The sequence below is a fragment of the Giraffa tippelskirchi genome, chromosome 11 (assembly GCF_054371585.1).
Source record: "Giraffa tippelskirchi isolate mGirTip1 chromosome 11, T2T-mGirTip1v1.2.pri, whole genome shotgun sequence".
In the NCBI taxonomy this organism is placed as follows: Eukaryota; Metazoa; Chordata; class Mammalia; order Artiodactyla; family Giraffidae; genus Giraffa; species Giraffa tippelskirchi.
The window spans coordinates 127,921,531-127,944,414 of record NC_137285.1 but is presented as its reverse complement, the minus strand read 5'-3'; the positions used below and the strand labels follow the sequence as shown (position 1 = coordinate 127,944,414).

The 22,884-nt window shown below is 37.1% G+C and overlaps 1 protein-coding gene across 1 annotated transcript in view; it reads right to left on the bottom strand.

Moving 5' to 3' along the window:
• Positions 1-22,884, bottom strand: part of ANO3 (anoctamin 3) — a 486,839-nt gene that overhangs the window by 384,523 nt on the left and 79,432 nt on the right. The window lies entirely within an intron of this gene.

Here is a 22,884-nt window from a genome sequence, read left to right as displayed (position 1 = left end):
AGTAGGCTCTGGGAGTTGGTGATGGACAGGGAAGCCTGGGGTGCTGCAGTCCATGGGGTCGCAAAGAGTTGGACACGACTGAACTGAACTGAACACATTTATTTAAACCCTTAGAACTTTGTGACACAAAGAACAAACCCTAAAACATGCAAATTTAAAAAAAATCTAAATAGTGTTTTTTCAGGAAAGAAGGCAGAATGTGACAAAGCCATTTACCTTTATTGCAATACATGAAACATCCTTACTAAAGAGAATAAAGGAAAACATTACTATCCTAAACAACTTTGAAAATGAATGAAATCTGTAAGACTAAAGGCAAGAGACTATACATAGGTACAGTACTCTAGTGGACAAAGTTCTTTCTGTTGGGGGTTTAGGCTAACAATAACAGTAACACTATACATGTATACTGGCATTGAAAAATAAATCAGTAAATGGATGGTATCAGTACATGGTACAAGTCAAGTTTCTCATTGTTGAGAGTTGATTGTTACAGATAAACAAAAGAGGAGGCTATGATGACTCATGGAATGGATCAGTTTAACAAAGACGGATACCACTACACACTGAAATATTTACAGATAGATGCACACCTATAGGCTATTATGTATACATATAGTTCACCATACTTTCAGCTGAGAGAGCCTAACAGCAATGATATTAGAACACTAATAAGCATACTTAACGCCCAGATGTTAGCTTCTAATACCATTCTTCAATAAACGGAATAGGAGTTTTCAGAAAAATGGCTTGCTGAAGGACTGGGGAAAGAGATATACAAGAAGAGTCTGCAGTATCTTGTATTCTCCAAAAGTGCGGAATGTTTCATAAGGGAAAAAACAAATACTCACAATAGGAGTAGTAGTACAGCAAAGTGACACTGGAGACAGTTGAAACAGCTCCAAAGGGCCAAAGTTTGAACACCTGAAGCAATACTGTATTAAAACGCAAAATGTAAAATAACTATGCATGTTTCTATACTGATAAAAATAGATGAGTATTTAAACAAATGAGGGAAAATGAACAAATCTCCCATACAGAAGACCTCCAAATAATTTACCTGAATACTACTCCTTAAAGGAGGTGAAAACAACTTGCTACTCCGTAAGTGTGGGCTATTTATACTTTTAGTGAATTTCTTCAAAAGACAAAAGTATGGTAAAGAGGAAAAAAAATGAAAACATTCTAAACTTGACAAACAGTACATCATCCAGGTTAATTTCAACACTGGTAAGTAATGTTGATAGTATAACCTTGATACATTGTGATGAAAACTGTATTTTACCTTTGTGGTCTTCCTCCCTCAAACACATAATCCCAGTCTAAATATGAGGGAAGTATATGACAAACACATATTGAGGGACTTTCTACAAATAGCTGACCAGTTCTCAAAACTGTAAAGATCATCAAAAACAAGGAAAGCTTGTAAAACTGCCACAGCTAACAGTAGCCTTAATGTGTGAGTCGCTCAGTTGTGTCTGACTCTTTGCGACCTCATGGACTGTAGCACGCCAGGCTCCTTTGTCCGTGAAATTCTCCGGGCAAGAATGCTGGAGTGGGTTGCCATTTCCTTCTCCAGGGGAATTTGAAACGACAAATACAAGCATTGTATTTTACTGGATGAGGTTCTGAAACAACAAAATGAATACAAATAAAAACTAACAGAATCTGAATGAAGTATGCAATTTAGATAATAATATATAATATCTGCTTATTAATTTTACTAATGCACCAAATTGATGCAAAATGTTAATAACAGGGAAAACTAGGGGTGGTGTATATGAGAATTCCTCATACTATTCCCGGGATTTTTCTATAAATTTAAATCTTTTCTGAAAAGTTTATTTTAAAATATTATGTTGATAAGGAGAAGGAAAAAATAATGAGTAGAGGATGGAGTATGAGGAGGAATCAGACCATTCCTGAGTTTGTGGCTCTGGATGTAGTTGGACATGTCCAGATATTGCTAGTTAATAGTTATGATATTTATTTTGTGGTTACTATTTTGATGTAGAATACTTTTGCCAGAATCCATGACTAAGTATTACATCAACAGTTATCCATTGGAAAGAAAATAATGAAGCATGACAGTTGTGAACTCATGGAAAACTAGAAGATGCCAGCCTATCTTACAAGTACCACCACTGCCCATCCTTAATCTCCCAAACAGAAAAACACAAATCAATGTTGGTACTTATTTACATTCATGAAAGTGAAAGTGAAAGTTACTCAGTTGTGTCCGACTCTTTGTGACTCCACGGACTATACAGTCCATGGAATTCTCTAGGCCAGAATACCAGAGTGTGTAGCCTTTCCCTTCTCCAGGCGATCTTCCCCACCCAGGGATCGAACTCAGGTCTCCCACATTGCAGGCATATTCTTTACCAGCTGAGCCACAAGGGGAGCCTATTTACATTCATAAACACACAAATATATTTATAAGGTTTAGACAAAGGTAATACTTGTAACTTGTTTTCTGTTTCTTTTCCAATTTAGTAAAGTGGCATAATATATTGCATTGCAATTTTTAAAGGACAAACTTTTGTTTGGAAATTGGTATGCTGATATAAAAAGCTCAACTGGTAAAGAATCCACCTGCAATGCAGGAGACCCCTGTTTGATACTTGGTCTGGAAGATCCCCTGGAGAAGGGATAGGCTGCTCACTCCAGTATTCTGGCCTAGGGAATTCCATGGACTGTACAGTCCATGGGGTCACAAAGAGTCGGACACAACTGAGCGACTTTCACTTTCACTTACATGCTGATATAACATGAAAGGTCTTATATGTGAAAATTACCTTTCAAAACTCTCTATTACCAAAAGCTTTGCAAAATTAAAACTGACTTACATTTTTATTTTAGTGTTCAGAACAAATATCTAAAGCTATTTTGCTCTTAAAAGTCATATGTGGAGAAACCAAATTACTTCTGTACTCAGAAATCTAATTAAACTTGCACTAGTCCAAACGGAAATCAAATCAAGACATATTTCAGTGCAATGTACTTTGAAGAGAGAGCTGCAAATTTAAATGAATAAAGACTAATTCTTTAAAACAGACCTTTTAAAAACATGTCAGATATACAAACATTTTAATCTCACCCTTATTAACCTATACATCAATCAAAATATATCATTTAAAATAGTTACCATTATTTTATAAAAAAGCAGAAAATTTGAACTTTTCCCAAGTTTACCTTGAGGTCAGCTTTATCACTGTATGGGAAGAGTAATCTTAAGACTACTTTTCCCATAGAGTGGCAACTGTTATTTCCAGACTGATAATATCCTTAGTGCTTGTAATCTCAGAACTAGCATCTCTTTCCTCATAGTTTCTACAAAATTGTAAGCAAGGTTCTCCCACTTTTGTCCACATGTTCAAGTGATAAAGGACAATCACTACCAAGTGACTGATGTGTTCTAACTGAATAGACGTGAAAGCGATTTATTAGGACAGTACCAGAAAGTTACCTTATCAAAATCAGTATTCTATTGTTTGAGTTACTGCAACAATTTACTTTTTTATTTCCTAAGAAATCTTATTTCATGGAAAGAATTTTGATTAGGTCCAAACAAGACAGATATTTGCCCCCTCTTTTTCCCACTGTCTAACCTTGCTTTCCTCCAATTTTTACCACTTTTATAAATTTTTCTCCAAAATCTAACTCTTTTCACTTTCTTCCTCAAATTTCTTCGAAGTACAGAACAAAAGTGAACCTTTCCTGTGAATTAGGAATGCATGCTATTTATGGTACATTATATACAGATGCTCAGAAGATATTTTAAATAAAGGGACTTATTACTGAAGAAAGAAGCAACTGTTGCTTTCATCAGATGGTGAATCAAGGTGCAAAAGTTGCTCATGTGACTATATTTTTATAAAGAATGTTCCTGAGAAATATTCAACTGAAAATCCCTGAAAACTTGGGTAAATATTCACAAGCTTAAAAAATCTGGTAACATAAGAGAAGACAGTTGTTGTTCAGTTGCTCAGCCGTGTCCGACTCTTTGCAACCCCATGGACTGCAGCTTCTGTATATTTCATTGGCAAGCTTCTGTATATTTCATATACTAACCATTAAATTAATGCTGATTAGTATAAAGGTGCTTGCTATATATTTCTGATAGTCTCAGAAGTTTTGGAAAATGGCTTGATGGAGGTGGATGTGAGACTAGAAAGAACAACATCAAATATTGGCTTGGGGAAATTTATGTAGCTACATATATTTGAAGGCTTCAATTTGAATTAAGATGGAATTTTTTCCTATTGTGTATGAAATCACAGGAGTAGTATTTGTGTTACGTAGGAACATGTGTTTGGGCCAGTACACAAATATCTAAGATGCATACAAAGACAAAGAAAATCCATTGAAAAATAAAGAAGAAGCAGTAATGTTCAAGTAACTACTGCTTACAATTCCCATCAATAATTCTGAGCCAAAATAATAATAACTCAAGTTCTTAGCTACTGCTACTCCAAGACTACATTAGCTGCATAAATTTACATTCTTTATTCCTGAGTTTTATGCTCAAGGAAGCAGCCTTTAGTTCAATTTTTAAAATGTCTTATCCAAGAATTACAAACTTCTAGGTACCTATTATTTAGCAGAGATTTTTCTTTTCAAGAGAAACATTGTCAAGAAAGAGTGATGGGAGACTAGGAATGCATCTATCTGATCAGCATATTTGACGACAGGGAGAAGAGGAGTGATGTCTAACAAAAATGAGAAATATACAAAACCAATATCAATAAATTCACTCTTTGTAGTTAGGAAGAAGATATCATTGATTGGTTGAGGTAATAGTTTATGACTTCATTTATAAAATGTATCTATTTATTAGCTGTCATCATATTCACATAGGATAAGTTAATATCATTTGCACTAAAATGTTTATAGGACTTGATCAACCCTATCAATTTAGGGATTAAGTGGAGAGTTGCTTCACAAACAGGGTTATCAATTATCCATTGCAAAATGATTAGTAGAAAAGAAATTTACTTCCCCTAAAAATCACTATTACTCAGGGCAATTCATTAACTATAAAACACAATCTCAAGGAAATTATAGTCTTAAATTTTATATGACTTTTCATAAGAAAAAGGGCTTAAGTTGTAATTAAGAGATAACAGTCTAACATTCCAAAATTCAATGCAGTCTTCCCAGGGAAGTCAGAACTGATTGCTCTTCATTTCAACTGTCTGACACACCGGCTCCTTTTAGTCTTTCCTTACAGATTTTTCCTCATTACATGGCAAGTGGTGCCATATTTCTGCTTTCTCTGTCCTAACAGAGAAGGTTATTCATGGTAATGGTAATGTTGTCAGTGAGTTAAGATTCTCCTAGAATAGTGTGTTACTATCATTAGAGGGTTCAATGGTTGGTAGGCATGAGACCAACAGATTCATTTATATAATATTTTAATCCCAGGAGATTGATCCTCTTTCTTGATAAATGTGGAAATGTGTGAAAATCACTAATAATACAGATAAGTTGGATTTTAGGTTACCTTGGTATGAGAAACTCATGAACTGGCTAGTGCAGCTGATAAACGCTTTTTACCATAAACTTCTAAAGAATATTTTTAGCCCAATTCATCCATCCCAAGACTCACTGCAAACCTGATTTATTTATATCATGGACATTTCTACTTGAACTTTAAAGTCAACTCTTGACCTTGTCAAGAATATAACAGCTGCTCTATAAAATGTGAAACAAATCCACTGATGCTGCTGAAACTGAATTTTCTCTCCCATTGTGATACAGCAATACCAAAGGTCTTTATACAAAGTAAGGTGATGAGTGTCATTAAACTATTATTATTATCCGTATTATCCCTACCACTACTACACCACTACTACTACACCATATTAGTTTACTACTTACTTTGTATTTGTATATAAACAACTATTCAGTTTACCCAGCACTTTCATATCAGTTAGCTAATCTACTGATATCAGCCTTAAGGGATCAAAGCTATTCCCACTACACAATGAAAGCCATACTGGCTCCAACAGTTACTTACCTCACTTGCAGTTATGGAATTACCAAGTGACAGAGCCCATCCTGCAACCTACTTCTTCCAACTCTAATTTCAGCATTTTTTTCCCCTATAACACGGGTTTGTCCCTAACTTAATCTCTTATGAGTCTCTGAACTCTGAGGAAAATTCCAGTTGATGATAAATAATAAGCTAGACAGAGATGGCGGAGGAGTAGGTGGACATGGAGTACATCCCTCTCCACAGATACATCAGGAATACACCTTCAGACATGAAAGTGCATGCAGAATACCAGCTGAGAGCAGACAGGAGTATCTGACCAGAGGAAAAGGACATATATAACCACGCAAAACTCAGTAGGATGAAGGAACTAGGGGGAAAAACAGGAGTGTTAGTAGGACTGGACCTGCCCTCAGTGGGTGGGGGAACTGAAGCTGGGGTCCGATACTCATATCGGGGCAACTGTCTGAGTTAGAGGAGAACATTTAAGGCTGACAGTGAAACAGCTGATCTGTGGCAGCCTAAATGGAATGAGAATCAGACAGGCCTTGCCACAGCCATACATACACTGGACAGGGATGAGGTCCCCTGGAAGGCATAGCGGCTGGGAGCTGGAGTTTGGGGATTGTGGAGTGATCCCAGAGTGAAGGCTGCTGTTGACTGTGGAGAGACAGATTGAGGGGATCTGAGGGAGGAGATCGTGGTGGGAAATGCCGGTGGAGGAAAGCCAGGCAGCCACGGAAACAAGGCGATACTGCTGAGTCATGCTTAAGGGGTGGAGCCATCACCATAGCCTCTGTCTCCCCACATGCCAGCATCAGCAGCTGAACAATAGAAAGAATGGCCCATCAAACACACTGAACTACAGAGTAGGACCCCACCCAGGGTGCCCCTTGAAGTGCCCGATGCACAGATCTACAGAAAAGGACCTTAGGCAAGGGAGCCCTCTAAGTGCCTGAATGGGCAGAGGTACAGAGAAAGACTGGCCAAAGAGGCCCTCTGACTGCCAGCTACAAGAGGCTCAAAAAAAGACTCCGATAGGACCATCACTCCTGTGGTGAAGGCAGTCCGTGTGTGCACACTTGGCACCACCCGAGTCCCCGCAAGTCAAGCAGCTGCTCTACCTTCACACTCAACTATCACTGGGGCAGAGCTGCCACAGGCCAAAAAAGAGTCTTGCCTCTATGTGCACAGTGTCACTTCAGTAGTATTAGACTCTTTGTGACCCTGTAGACTGTGGCCTGCCAGGCTTCTCTGTCGGGGACGGGGTTGGGGTGGGGGGCGGTTCTCCAGGCAAGAATACTGGAGCATACTAGCCAATACTGGTTTCCATACCCTTTTAGAGAGCTATATTTCCTGCTGGCCTGGCTGCCAACCCCCCGGAGTACCTGGTGCTGCCAGAACCCCTGTGACCCAAGCAGCTGCACCATTTCCACACCTGGCCCTCATAGGGACAAACCCAAGTCCTCCAGGGAAGCCTCAGGGGCATACCCCAGTGGATGACCTACATGCAGAGGTGCAAATAAAACCACAATTGAAACCTAGGGGCAGTGTGGCTAATGAAGAAGACCCAAAATCTACCCACTAGCTGTACAAGCTGCAGATTAAATCCACACAATCAACTAGGCAGACTCTGTGTCTATGGAATATATAAAAGGTCATTGAAAGCTCCCACACACAAAAAAACACACTAGTTCTGATAGCTGTGGACATTGGAGGCAAGAACACACAGGAGTAGGACCAGATTAGAATCTGAGCTGCCCCCACAGCAGGTCCAGAGATCAGCACAGTGTTGGAGGGCATACTAGGGAGGTGAGGTGGACTGTGACTCCCAGCGAGGGAAAGGACTCTGACAGCAGTGACTCAAGAAAAACATTTATTATTCTAATGTTTTGACTTGTTCTGTAGAATTCTTTTGGATTTTTGTTTATTTTTCCCTTTTTTCCCCCCTCTGTTGTAGTTGTCAATTTTATTGGCACTATGAAATATAATTAAGCTTTTGAGCTTTTTTTTTCCTCAATCACATTTTGTATTGTTGTTATAAACCTCTGCCTCTTCATTGAGCTTTTGCCGTTCTATGTAGTTTTCCTTTTTGTTTTTTCTCGTTTTGATTTCAATTTTTAATTTTTTAAACCTATTAGTATTTTTTCTACATTTATTCCTTTGTTTGCTTTTCCTACAGTTCTTTACCCCTTGCAGTTAATCTTTAATGTATATAAATCTTCTTTATCTACCTCTATTTAACTTTTTATCTATTCTTTCTTTTGATCCTTTCCTCTCAACATATTTGTGAGTTTTATTTTCATTGCTTTATTATTCCCCAATTGGCACCTTGCTTTAGCTTAGTTTTCCAGCATGTACCTTAGTTAGTTTTGTCTTTTGTCCTGGTAGATATAATTTTTGGTTTCCTTTGTTCACTAGGTCAATCTATTGTACTTTATTTTTGTTGAACTGTTTTGATTTTGCTTATGGATGTATATGTATATGTGTATATTCAGCATATTTTTTATTGTTGTTATAAACCTCTGCCTCTAGGTTGGGCTTTTGCAGTTCTCTGGAGTTTTCCTTTTCTTTTTTTCCTTTTTCCTTTCTTCTTCATTTTTCTTTATTCTTTTCTCTTTTTTATAATTTTAATTTTTAAACATATTATATTTTTTCTACATTCATTCCTTTTTTGCCTTTCCTACTGTTCTTTTCCCATTGCAGTTAATCTTTAATGTATATAAATCTTCTTAATCTACCTCTATTTAACTTTGCATATCTATTCTTTCTTTCTTCTTTCTTTCCTTTCCTCTCAACATATTTGTTAGCTTTGTTATCATTGTTTCATTCCCTACTTGGCATCTTGCTTTAGTATTGATTTCCAGTTTGTGCTTTAGTTAGTTTTGTTCTTAACTGGTACATATAATTTTTGATTTCCTTTGTTCACTGGGTAAAACTACTGTACTTTATTTTTGTTGGACTGTTTTCACTTTGTTCGTGGGTGTATATGTGTATATTCCATTATTTTAATTATTATTTGCCAGATTTTGTAAGCCTCATTTGTCTGGGGTTGATCTTTGCTTTCTCGTTTTTGGATATTTGTTTTAATCTCACTTAATGCCATAACAAGCCATTTGTGGAATCTTCGTTTCTGACCACATATCAAGCCCTGAGCCTTTGGAGTGCCTTGGGAGCGCTGACTCCAAGACCCTAGACTACCACAGAACTAACCCTAGGAGTATCAAATAGTAGGAACTCACACAAAGGAAAACCACTAGAATACAATATCCAGCATCACCTAACCACCAGTTGCAACCTGTGCAGGACACCTCATCTAAACAACAAAAAAAACAAAAATACAAACCCAGTCATCAGCAGACAGGAGTACCACCTCACTAAACCTTGCCCATCAGAGGAAAAGCAAACAAAAATGCAGCACAAATCTCAGCCTATAGGAAGCTTACACAAACCGCTGGACCAACCTTAGGAGGACAGAACCAAAGGAAGAAACACTTCAGCCTTGAAGCCTGGGAAAAGGAGACCTCAAACACAATAAGTTAAAGAAATAATGAGAAGGCAGAGAAATACTACACAAATGAAGGAAGAAACTAGAAACACAGAAGTCCAAATAAATGAAGAGGAAATAGACAAACTACCTGAAAAAGAATTCAGAATACTGATAGTAAAGATTATTAAAAACCTTGAAAACAACATGGAAAAAATGCAAGAATCAATTAACAAAGACCTAGAAGAATTAAAGAATAAACATACAGAGAATAACAACACAATTACTGAAATTAAAAATACTCTAGAAGGAATTAATACCAGAATATCTGAAGCAGAAGAACAAATCAGTTTTTCTGATAAAGATAAAATCAGTTCAGTTCAGTTCAGTTCAGTCACTCAGTCGTGTCTGACTCTTTGTGACCCCATGAACCACAACACGCCAGGCCTATCTGTCCATCACCAACTCCCAGAGTTTACCCAAATTCATGTCCATTGAGTCGGTGATGCCATCCAACCATCTCATCCTCTGCCGTCCCCTTCTCCTTCTGCCCTCAATCTTTCCCAACATCAGGGTCTTTTCAAACGAGTCAGCTCTTCACATCAGGTGGCCAAAGTATTGGAGTTTCAGCTTCAACATCAGTCCTTCCAATGAACACCCAGGACTGATCTCCTTTAGGATGGACTGGTTGAATCTCTTTGCAGTCCAAGGGACTCTCGATAGTCTTCTCCAACACCACAGTTCAAAAGCATCAATTCTTCTGCGCTCAGCTTTCTTTATAGTGCAACTCTCACATCCATACGTAACCACTGGAAAAACCATAGCCTTGACTAGACAGACCTTTGTTGACAAAGTAATGTCTCTGCTTCTTAATATGCTGTCTATGTTGGTCATAACTTTCCCTCCAAGGAGTAAGCGTCTTTTAATTTCATGGCGGCAATCACCATCTGCAGTGATTTGGGAAGTTAAAAAAATAAAATCAGCCACTGTTTCCACTGTTTCCCAATCTATTTGCCATGAAATGATGGGACCGGATGCCATGATGTTACTTTTCTGAATGTTGATTTTAAGCCAACGTTTTCACTCTCCTCTTTCACTTTCATCAAGAGGCTCTTTAGTTCTTCTTCACAACCAGTAACGCGGAAGAAGCTGAAGTTGAACGGTTCATTGAAGACCTACAAGACCTTTTAGAATTAACACCCAAAAAAGATGTCCTTTTCGTTATAGGGGACTGGAATGCAAAAGTAGGAAGTCAAAAAACACCTGGAGTAACAGGCAAATTTGGCCTTGGAGTACAGAATGAAGTAGGGCAAAGACTAATAGAGTTTTGCCAAGAGAATGCACTGGTCATAGCAAACACCCTCTTCCAACAACACAAGAGAAGACTCTACATGTGACATCACCAGATTATCAACACTGAAATCAGACTGATTATTTCTTTGCAGCCAAAGATGGAGAAGCTCTATACAGTCAGCAAAAACAAGACCAGGAGTTGACTGTGGCTCAGATCATGAACTCCTTATTGACAAATTCAGACGTAAATTGAAGAAAGTGGGGGAAACCACTGGACCATTGAGGTATGACCTAAATCAAATCCCTATGATTATACAGTGAAAGTGAGAAATAGACTTAAGGGACTAGATCTGATAGACATAGTGCCTGATGAACTATGGACGGAGGTTTGAAAAGGACATCTCAGTTACAAGCACTGAAATTGAAGCTATGATTAAAAAAAAAAATCTCTCAAAAAACAAAAGCCCAGGACCAGATGGTTTCACAAGAGAATTCTATCAAACATTTAGAGAAGAGCTAATGCCTATCCTTCTAAAACTCTTTAAGAAATTGCAGAGGAAGGAACACTTCCAAACTCATTCTATGAGGCCACCATCACCTTGATATCAAAACAGGACAAAGACAACACAAAAAAAGAAAACTATAGGCCAATATCGCTGATGAACATAGATGCAAAAATCCTCAACAAAATTTTAGCAAACCAAATTGGGCAACACATCAAAAAGCTCATACATCATGATCAAGTTGGGTTTATTTCAGGAATGCAAGGATTCTTCAATATACACAAATCAGTCAATGTGATACACCATATTAACAAATTGAAAGATAAAAACCATATGATGCAGAAAAAGCCTTTAACAAAATTCAGCACCTACTTACGATTAAAACTCTTCAAAAAATGGGCACGTAAGGAACCTACCTCAACATAGTAAAGGCCATATATGATAAGCCTACAGCAAACATTATTCTCAACAGTGAAAAACTGAAAGCATTCCCCCAAAGATCAAGAACAAGACAAGGGTGTCCACTTTCACCACTATTATTCAGCATAGCTCTGGAAGTCCTAGCTATAGCTATCAGTGAAGAAAAAGAAATAAAAGGAATCCAGATCAGAAAAGAAGAAGTAAAGTTCTCACTGTTTGCAGATGACATGATAATGTACATAGGAAAGCCTAAAGATCGTATCAGAAAATTACTAGACCTAATCAGTGAATTTAGCAAAGTTGCAGGATACTAAATGAATACATAGAAATCACTTGCATTTCTATATACTAACAATGAAAAATCGGAAAGAGAATTTAAGGAATCAATCCCATTCACCATTGCAACAAAAAGAATTAAATATCTAGGAAATAACTTACCTAAGGAGACAAAAGAACTGTACACAGAAAATTATAAGACACTAATGAAATAAATCAAAGATGACATAAACAGATGGAGAGATATCCATATTCCTGGGTAGGAAAAATCAATATTGCGAAAATGACTATACTACCAAATGCAATCTACAGATTCAATGCAATCCCTATCAAATTACCAATGGCATTTTACATTCCTAAATGTAAGACCAGAAACTATAAAACTCGTAGACAAAAACATAGGCAGAACACTCGATGACATAAATCAAAAAGCAAGATCCTCTATGACCCCCCACCCACCTAGAGTAATCAAAATAAAAACAAAGGTCAACAAGTGGGACCTGATTAAACTTAAAAGATTTGCATAGCAAAGGAAATGTAAGCAAGGTGAAAAGAGAACCCTCAGAATGGGAGAAAATAATAGCAAATGAAACAACTGACAAAGGATTAATTTCCAAAATATACAAACAAAGGGACTTCCCTGGTGGCTCAGACGGTAAAGCGTCTGCCTATAATGCAAGAGACCAGGGTTTGATCCCTGGGTTGGGAAGATCCTCTGGAGAAGGAAATAGCAACCCACTCCAGTACCCTTGCCTGGAAAATCCCATGGACGGAGGAGCCTATTGGGCTACAGTCCAGGGGTCGCAAAGAGTTGGACACGACTGAGCAACTTCACTTCACTTCATACAACTCAATACCAGAAAAACAAACAACCCAATCAAAAAGTGGGAAAAAGACCTAAACAGACATTTCTCCAAAGAAGACATACAGGTGGCCAACAAATACATGAAAAGATGCTCAGCATCGCTCATTATTAGAGAAATGCAAATCAAAACTACAATGAGATATCACCTCACACCAGTCAGAATGGCCATCATCAAAAAGTCTACAAAAAATAAATGCTGGAGAGGGTGTGGAGAAAAGGGAACGCTCTTGCACTGTTGGTGGGAATGTAAATTGATACAGCTACTATGGAAGACAGTATGGCGATTCCTTAAAAAACTAGGAATAAAACCACCATATGATACAGCAACCCCACTCCTAGGCATATACCCTGAGGAAACCAAAATTGAAAGAGACACATGTATCCCATTGTTCACTGCAGCACTATTTACAATAGCTAGAACATGGAAGCAACCTAGATGTCCATCGACAGATGAATGGATCAAGAAGTAGTGGTACGTATACACAATGGAATGTTACTCAGCCATAAAAAGGAATGTATCTGAGTCAGTTCTGATGAGGTGGATGAACCTAGAACCTATTACACAGAGTGAAGTGAGTCAGAAAGAGAAAGGTAAATATCATATTCTAATGCATATATATGCAATCTAGAAAAATGGTACTGAGGAATTTATTTACAGGGCAGCAGTGAAAAACAGACATAGAGAATAGACTTATGGACATGGGGAGAGGAGAGGAGAGGGTGAGATGTATGGAAAGAGTAGCATGAAAACTTACATTACTATATGCAAAATAGATAGCCAACAGAAATCTGCTGTATGGCTCAGGAAACTCAAACAGAGGCTCTGTATCAATCTAGACGGGTAGGATGGGGTGGGAGACGGGAGGGAGGTTCAAAAGGGAGGGGATATATGTATACCTACGGCTGATTCATGTTGAGGTTTGACAGAAAACAACAAAATTCTGTAAAGCAAGTATCCTTCAGTAAAAAAATATAAAAAAAAAAAAAGCTAGAGTCACACCAAGGACATCTGTTCCCACCACCTCCACCCATTTCTTCTCCTCCACAAGAGCAACAACAGTCCAAGTTGTTCCTCAATAGTCAGAAGAAACAGGAAAAGAGAGGAGATCTGCTGAAGCAAAGCCTTAAAATACAAACTAAAGGTCTTGCATATTATATAATGCTATAAAATGAAACAAACTTAATGAATCAGAAAACTTCAAAAATATTAGAAAAGCAAAATCACCTCAATATCTTTTTCTTCTGACTTTTATGTCTCATGATGGCTCTACCTGAGGCTTCATTCAGATCTAAGACAAGGACACACTAACTGCTTTGATTTTATAAAATATACTTACGTGTGCAAAACAATAAATTTGTGTAAAACTAAAAATATTGATCAAAATAGTCTTTAAAAAGATGTCTTGGATATCTTATAACTTTATTTTTCCTTTAGTGAGGGCTAACAACATTTTCATATTATATGGAAATATTTCTAGTTTTGACATTTATTTTCATATTTTATAAAACATTCAATTCCCTGCAGTCAAATGATCTGCAGAAGTGTGGCTCTCTGTGGAGAGCCTCCATGATAAATGCTTAGCAAATAAAGTGTTAAAGCTTGGTACTATATCTTTAACCATGTGTATCATTCGCACAAAGTTTGATATCATTAGCCCATAGAGATTTCAGTATAGAACTTTAATGAATTATATTAATCAAAGTAAAATGTCACCTTTACAAGTTCTACCTTTTACTGACCTTGATGTAACCTAGTATGGGTATTAAGAGCAAATGAACCATGTTTGTAGTACCCCTGCTTTGCAGTACCCCTGCTTTATATCTGCCGCTTACAAAGCAGGAGTAACCTACCTTGGGCAACCTCTAACATCTCTGTGCGTCAGCTGTTTCTTCTGTTATTATAGCAACTTCTTCATTGACCCATTGTGGGGATTAAATAAATCAAATTATGAAAAGCATGTAAAACAATGCCTGGCACTAAATACTTAATGAATTTATTCTTATTAATGTCATCATCATCATTATTATTATCATTAAAGATGAAGAAACTTTGGAAGAGCAGAGAAGTTGAAGGTTCATGCAAGAAGGCTGGTGAGGGAGAAAAACGTGAATTTAAACCCACATCAATGTTTAATAAAGCAATTAAGCACACATACAAAAGAAAAGAACTGCTGAGGTTTTTCTTCCAAATTTCTAAAGGTTACAAAAAACCCCAAAACTTAGAATATTAACTCTACATTTAAGAATCTGATTTATTATAAGAATAATAATCTGATTTATTATAGTTAAAAAAACTATTTTTAAACCCTTAATCCTTATAAAATGATTTCTCTGGGTACCAAATTCCCTATTAATTTGACTTTATTTTATAAATCAACTATAATTAATTGAAACAGTTAAATTAGTTATTAAATTAGCAAAGCCCAAAGTACAGTCACACTAAAATGCTTCTTTCTTGTGTGTTCATTCATCTGCTCAATGCCTAACTTAATGTTTAAGAGCACATCATGCCCAGATGTCAAAACCTCTGCACAACTAATCCCTAAAGGTGAATAAATAATTCACTAACCTTGAGCTAGATAGTTTTGATTGAGAATATTCTAATTATTTTGTCCTTGAATGCATTTTTCTCTTCAGTCTTTAAAACAGCTTTGTACTGAGAAGATAAAATCATTCTCAATGTCAAATAATAAGTATGCCGATGTCCTCTCCATGTTACCTTCTCTTTTCCTTACGGAAATCAGTTTATATTAAAATATAAACTAAACTGTTCTGATACTACCTAGAAAGGAAACAGTGTTGATGTTTTTATAAAAAGTAGTGGAAATAGAGATAATAATAATGAGTTTACCTAGAAATGCAGACCAAGTTGATTAACAAATACCAGATTTCTGACTTTTTTTAAAAGGAATTCTAAATATGCAGTATTTCTAATAATATAATATATGCATTTGGAGATGGATGGATAAAATCATGTATCATGTTAGGAACAGGGAGAGGTGACATTTTGACTGCAAGATGAATTGTTCACACATATGCAAGATTCAAGTAATATAAACTGGAAGCACAATAAAAAAAGTATCACATCCATATAAACCTGTACTTTAAAAGCTCCAAATTACTAATTAAACAAAATTTCCAAATATATAATCAAATTATGTTTGATAATATCTTCAGCTCAATCAGAAATAGTTTGCTATGATATATTCAATAGAAAACTAAACCATAAAAGTTGAATTGTAATTGGGAAACTACAGCAATATATTGTTATTGGCTATCACTATTTCTTGTTATCTCCTCCCTTTTCATCTATGCCTGTACCTCCATTTTTCTTAAAAGGTTTTTAGATTTTCCTTTTAACATGTGAAGGAACAAAAATTACTAGAAGAGGACACATAAAATTTAAGCTTGAGTTTTAGACAATGCCTTTTTAGGCATGAATTGGTAACTTTGATTCAACTGCCATTTTACTTGGAAATATGACTGGACAATTTAACGTCTATAGGAATGACTGGATCCCAAGACTGATATACTCAAAACATCTTGGGAGTCAAGTCACCTAAACTGCTCAGATTTTCAGAGGAATCTTCTGGAATATATAGGCTTTCCTTGAGAAGAAAATCCATTGTTCAGCAAATGACCTTTTATCACAAATCAGTGTCAATTCTGTTAGCAACCTCCTTGCTCAAACATTTCAGAACTGAGTAAGGTTGTGGTGTTTGGGCTTTAAAGCTAGACACAGCAGATTTCCAGCCGAGTTCTGCCACTTGGAGGGATAATGAGTTCTACATCCATTTCCACATCTGTAAAATGAGGATAATAATACCTATTCTTAGAGCCAATGTGAGTATTAAATGAGCTGTAGAATGTCTAGTAGGATGCAAAATGAGATTTTTCTTTTTTTTTTTCCAGAAAGAGGAGCCAAAGCTGAAAATAATAGGTAAAATTTGCCCCCATGTTCCAAAGAATGATGCTGGGAACACTTACAGATTATGAAACACATGGCTGCTTCCCTTAACACATCTTTCAGCAAGTCTAAATATAAGACAATACAAGAGACTAACAGGGAAGAAAGACTGAAGACTCGTGTACACAGGAAAAGTGTTAGCCTGCTATATCCTCTGTACACCTTCCCAGTGTGCTTCACCTCTATCTCGAACCAAATGTGGCAGATTCAAGAAAACTAGTCCAGAGAATCAGGGTGCCTCAGGGAGAGACCTGCTTTGCACCCACACAGGAGCTCCAGCAATAAAAGTTTCTTAGAGTTTCAGAAGACTAGAGTGGTTAAGTGACAACTGCCTTCCTAGGAAAAAATAACCTGCGTTCTCTGGGGTTCCCATGGCACAGAAATCAATGTCTTACCATTTTCCTGGAAAATGGAAAATTCTGAAGGACATAGGTGCTGGAGATGTCCCTGATAACACAGCAAAGAGAAAAACCTGGAGAGTAGCTTCTTAGTTGCCTGCCCTTCTGGAATGTGTTGGGTATAATATTACTGTGTTATCCTGTGGGCTAGGCCAATACTTGGAAGGAACACCTTGAAAGGAACTTGCCTGCGAGGAATGCCTGCCAACATGATTTTTTCTAAGAAAAGGCCTGTGTGAGGTGCAAGTTCTGTGTGTGGGAACTGAGGAAGCATTCTAAAGTAGCACCCTCCCAGGGAGAGTGGAGCAGAAGCTCCAGAGAAGGTGTGAATGTTGGGATTAGAGTGACTCTCCAGAAAATCCTCAGAAACTTTCCACTGAATGGTTTATAAACATGCATTTCTCACAGTTCTGGAGGCTGAGAAGTCCAAGATCAAGGTAAGGTGCCAGCAGATTTGTGTCTGGTGATGACCTATTTCTAAATGATCATCTTTTCACTATGTTCCCACATGGAGGAAGAGAACAGGAAGCTCTCTGGGCTCTCTTTTATAAAGGCACTTACTCCATTCTTGGAAGCTCCAACCTCAAAACCTAATCACTTCCTAAAGTCTTCACCTTCTAATTATCACCACAGTGGGGGTTAGGATTTCAATATGAATTTTAGGGAAAACAAACACTGAAATCTATAGCAGAAGGTAAGGTGAGTTAAATTTTGAACTGCACGAAAGTTTGAAGCATTAAATCATATTGTTTTCTGGGCTTTTTAATTTCTTAAAACTTAATTCTTGTAAACCTGAATGCAATTGGCAAAAGGAGCAGAATTGGCCTATGATACTGTTCAAGAGCAAAGAAGACAGACTTAATGACAGATTAATGTATAGTAACTAGAAAAAGCACATGCATTCTTAAAGAATATTCTATACTCTGAATTTTACCTTATTATGCCTTTGCAAAGAGGATGTGATGAGTTTGTGTGTGAGAGGGTATGTGCATCTGAGTGAGTGTGTGTATAAGAGATGTGTGTGTGTATTTGTCTCTTTGTTCTACTATTCCATACCCCAGGAGAGTGGGTGTTGCTAGAGTTAATCTACACTCCAGAAGCAGTTACTACCAGTTTTTCACTATTACTATCTGCAGTCAAAACCAATGGTTTATCAATTAAAACAGTAGATGTTACTATGATTTTTTACTGGTGAAAGGAGTGATGTTTCAAACAGTTTATGTAGAAACAGTACAGAGGTATTTTTGCCACTACATAATGCAAGGAGATCCAATCAATCCATCCTAAAAGAGATCAATCCTGGGTGTTCATTGGAAGGTCTGATGTTGAAGCTGAAGCTCCAACACTTTGGCCACCTCATGCGAAGGGTTGACTCATTGGAAAAGACCCTAATGCTGGGTAGGATTGGGGGCGGGAGGAGAAGGGGACGACAGAGGATGAGATGGTTGGATGGCATCACCGACTCGATGAACATGGGTTTGGGTAGACTCCGGGATTTGGTGATGGACAGAGAGGCCTGGCGTGCTGCAATTCATGGGGTCGCAGAGAGTCGGACACGACTGAGCGACTGAACTGAACTGAACTGAACTGAATAGGGTGTATAAATCTGGGAACCCGTGTCTTAGATTTCTTAAAAATGGTTCCCTAGATTTGAGTTTTAAATAGTCCTGTTTTACAGCTTAGGTGAATCCTTAGAATATTATTGCATTGCCTGAGATAAATCTTTCACTCAAGGCACTATCAGAGCACCTGAAAGGACTGGCCAGGACTTTGTGAACTTACAGAATTGGAACAACTATTTCACACTAGTCTGTTAATGAGTATTTGTATGTAGCAGTATATGTTGATTTCATTATAACTGGTAACAAGGAAGAGACATTGTCCATACCCACTTCTAATTATTCAGAAGGTACCTTAATTATTAATAAGCTTAAGAGTTGTGTGTGGCCAGCTGTTTTAATTATTCATAAACTTAAGAATCATATGAGGCCATACTAAAACATTTTTTACTAAGATAATTAACCTTCATTTGGAGACCAAAGAAAATAACTTTTCTTCCTCCGGAACTATCAATAGCGTAGCTTGGGTTGTGTCACTAACCTCCATTAATATCCTTGGAGGCTTGTCTTCTTTAAAAAAATAAAAGCTAAACTGCTTGTTTTGACACTGGAATCCCATCACAAATTGGCCCATCTTAACCGTATCTTTCAATCTCTGTCTCATGCAACCCACAGTCCAGTTACATTACTATCCATTTAACAAATGTCTATTGAACTGCTGCCAAGGAAACATATGCTTTGCCAAGTAAATCAGAAATGGTTCCTGCTTTGAGGAACATAGAATGATGACGGAAATAGCCTAAGAGACTCATAAAAAAATCATTCTACCAAATATATGAAAAATGTTCTAGGAATTCAGATAAATGATTGAATATCTCTGGTGGTTTCAGGGTAGTTTTAAAGACAGATTTTGATTTCTCAACTGTAGGTTTCTTTCCCATGCTTTTCTCTTTACCTGGACCCCTTCACCATCCTCATACTTTAACTTCATGGAAAAATTCTATTTATAAGGAGTCAAATGTCTCCACCATCGTGTACTTTTTTGGCCACTTCCTTTCCAACTCTTTCTGTCAGAACTTATCACTTCTAGTGCTGTGTTTCCACAACACACTATTCATGAATTTACTAGAGAACTAACCATGATACACTTTAATAGAAGGTTTAAGTATTTCCCTTTCCACTAAACTGTTCCGTTGATCAAAATCCACCACATAAGATTCTAGAAAGTACTTTTTATAACTAAAAAGTAATGAATGGAATTCTGGAAAAAAATATAACTGAGAAGATTATTTGAGGCCAGTTAGAAATTCTGGATATGATATTCTAAGAAATTTTTGTTTCTGACTCTTCTAGACTCAACCAGTTATAAGAGTAGGTTAATTATTAAGACCAAGGAAGCTAATAGCTTGAACCTAATTTCCAGGGTAGCAGTTTGCTTAATTCCATTCCAACATCAGCTGTATTCCAAACTCTAAATGACCTTTTCATAGATGAATGTAAAAACAGCAATAGACTATAAGTATCAATGAGAGTGTTCTGCCTAAAATCATTCGTACCATTTCAACAGGGTTTTACTAGTGGTCAGTCTTTCATTTGATAACCTGTATGTTAAGACCTCAAAGGCTCTGAGGGACATTTTTAAAAGTATTGCCTCATGTGCTGATTCTATAGAGAGAAACAGACCCAGATATATGCAATTGTTTCTTTACATAGTTTGAATACACAAATCATTATCCCTTCATGTAACTTGTCTCTCTGAATTAAATGTATTACTACTCAAACATAACATTCATGAACTTGACCTTCATGATTTCTACATGTTTGACCACACTGAAAATCCACAGTATGATTTCACTTATGATTATTAACTTAACAAAACTGAACAGTATATTTATCTAGACTTCCAAAATATGTTGCATATGTAACAATCTGTTATTAGACATCTCCCACGGCTTCCCTAGTTCTTCCTTTGGCTAAAAGACATCATACCTTTAATGATCAATAATCTGTCATTTCAGTAGTTCACTCAGAGCACAAACTATGTTTGTTCTGATGAATTCCCCAAATCGAACACAATGTAGAACAGAAGAGGTGCTAAATACTATAAAATTAATTACAGTAATTTATAATATGAAAGATATAGATAAGTAAACATACCATTATATGACAAAGATTATGATGGATTAAACACCTATCAAGCTGTGTCAAAAAAAAAGCCTCACAAAGAGATACTTGAGAGAAATTTTCAAGAAAAGGAAAGGGTCAGTTACACAAATTCTGACATAAGCTAATTTTAAAAAATAACAGATTTAATTTAACTGATTTCTGGATTCAGACCAGCTTCAATTAGGGCCTGATTAATACTCAAAGATTACAGTACTATCCACCTCTTGGTTCCACTTTTTCTCAGTATGCTCCACAGATAGGCCCTGACAGCTCCAGGCTCTCACAGCATAACTGCTTCAGGTCTCAGTTTTAGCCTCGCATCTTTCCTCAAACAGTAAGCCCAGAATTCCTAACTCAAGTCCTAATATCCACTCTAATTGCACAAGCATATCTAAATAAGTAAGACACTCTATGGTCATGGATCAGTCAAACTCCCAGAGAAAAGGCTTTTATCTACTAATATTATGATTAGAATGTGGCAAGGGAATGTTTCTTCAAAGAAACTTGGCTAAGAGTTTCCATTGAGGAAAAATGTACACTGTTGGAACTGTTATACAAAACCACATGGTCTTATGTTTTAGTCTTAAAACCATTCACTGAGAAAAAAATCAATTTCCTCATATAAGGAAGATAAAATCCATTAAGGTATCATGAAAATATAGAAACAAAGGATACCATTAGTATCAATGAATTCTCTAGTTATAGCTTAAGAGTGTAAAAGTATCTTTGTTCCAGTTCCTAACCAGATGGTTAAACATGTCATTTCTCAGTGGTTATGCAAGTATAAATTTATGCCGAGATCCCATGCCTGCATGAAACAAAAAAACAGGAACATGAAGTACCCACACGGATTTCACCCTGAAATAGAACTGAATCAGGCTAGGCAAATCTGAGACCCCTGGAGGAATTCTGTAAACAGTCTAAGATTAGCCACTTCCTCCTCCTCTTACAATTAAATAAAATTTTCTCTTTCGGGGGAGGGAGAGAAAACTTCAATGTTGCCTTGGGGACACATTAGGCTTCTACATGAGGCTTAGTTTCCATCTATTTTAGATGCAAAAGGATATAGAGTTAGGAACCTAGAGAGCAGAGGTTAAGGCCAGAGTTTGACTTCCATGAGTTAAGAATGGTTGTCTGGCTCTGGGCCCAGCCTACTGTTATGAGGTCTTGACTAGAAAAAAACAGGAAAGATAAAATGGGTCTCCCACAAATAGCAGGGTATCTATCATCCATACTGGCTAATACTATTAATTTATCATTAAAGGCTAACTATTCTATCCATGGGCAGCAAGGAGACCAAACTAAGTCAATCCTAAAGGAAATCAACCCTGAAAATTCACTGGAAGGACTGAAGCTGAAGCTCCAATACTTTGTCACATGATGTAAAGAGCAGACTCATTAAAAAGCCCCTGATGCTGGGAAAGATTGGGGGCAGGAGGAGAAGAGGGTAACAAAGAATGAGATGGTTGGATGGCATTACCAAATCAATGGACGTGAATTCGAGAAAACTCCGGGAGATAGTGAAGGACAGGGAAGCCTGGCATGTTGCAGTCCATGGGGTCACAAAGAGTCGGACACAACTTAGTAACTGAACAAGAACATTCATCCAGTCTATCCATGTTCCACCACCTGACAACAAGGATCTTCTAATCTAGCTAAGCAGGTCATTTCTTATCATTATCCTACCCCAAACTGGAAATGTACACATCTACCTTTGAGAAATCTTCCTGTTGTGCCTGACAGAAAAGTCAAATCAAATGAGTGATAACCAATAAGAAATTCATTGGCCCAATAACTGAAATACCTGGAAGGAAGGCTCATTTCGGGCATAGTTTAGAGGCATAAACTTTATCATCAAAGAGTAGGAAAGGGATTCATTTCCCAAGAGAAATACAGAGTATTCATACTGAAAGAAAGAGGAATGTATGCAGGACTCGCAAAAAATAAACCAG